This window comes from Indicator indicator, chromosome 10 (assembly GCF_027791375.1).
Source record: "Indicator indicator isolate 239-I01 chromosome 10, UM_Iind_1.1, whole genome shotgun sequence".
NCBI lineage: Eukaryota > Metazoa > Chordata > Aves > Piciformes > Indicatoridae > Indicator > Indicator indicator.
Window position 1 is genome coordinate 4497514 of NC_072019.1, and position 751 is coordinate 4498264.

A 751-nucleotide genomic window follows, 5' to 3' on the forward strand; every position below is an offset into this window, starting at 1 on the left:
CTACAGCAGCTTTGGAGGAAAAGAGGACTTCTCCCTATTCTGTTCCTCCAGTTGTCCATCTGAGGTCAAAGGTTTGGCACTACAACTATTTAAATGCTCCTTTCCTTAAATGGATGTTATTACAACTTGTGTCTTTACAGAGAGGGAGTAGTTATACGTCTGTCGTTTTATGTCCCAGCCTTTTGTGATTACGAGCTGTTCGTAGCTGCAAGCGCCTAACCCTCTCGTGTACTTAGTTAGTAAGGGCAAGTCCTTTTTCCTAGATGTCTGCCTGGAGCTGTAGGCAATTAAACAAATCCATATACAGAACGGGAAAGGGGAGGAGACGTTAAAACTTGGGGCTGCTTTCTCTTTTACAGACCTGCGTGCTTAGACTGTACTGCTGCTTCGCCCTCGGGGAAGGTCTTAAATGTAACCGCGTTGTTACGGCTGCTCCCCGGCTGGATGCTCCCCCTGCGCTTTGCCGCTGTGTTCTTCCACCTCCTGCTGGGGCGGACGTTAACGTTCCTCCTGCCTGCTGCCTCCCCCGCCCGCACTGGCCACAGGCCTGGCTGCGCGAGGCGGGGCCTTGCCCGCCAGCGCCTCCCCCTCTGAGGGCGAGCGCCAGGCTGAGGCGGCCGCTGCTGCGCTTCCTCTGTACGGCAGGAGCCGCTTTCGCCGGGCCTGTGGAGCGAGGGACGGGCAAGAGGACATTGACGTAACGGACCCCTCCCTGGCTGCGAGAGGCCCGGCGATGCGGGGTGCCTCCGGG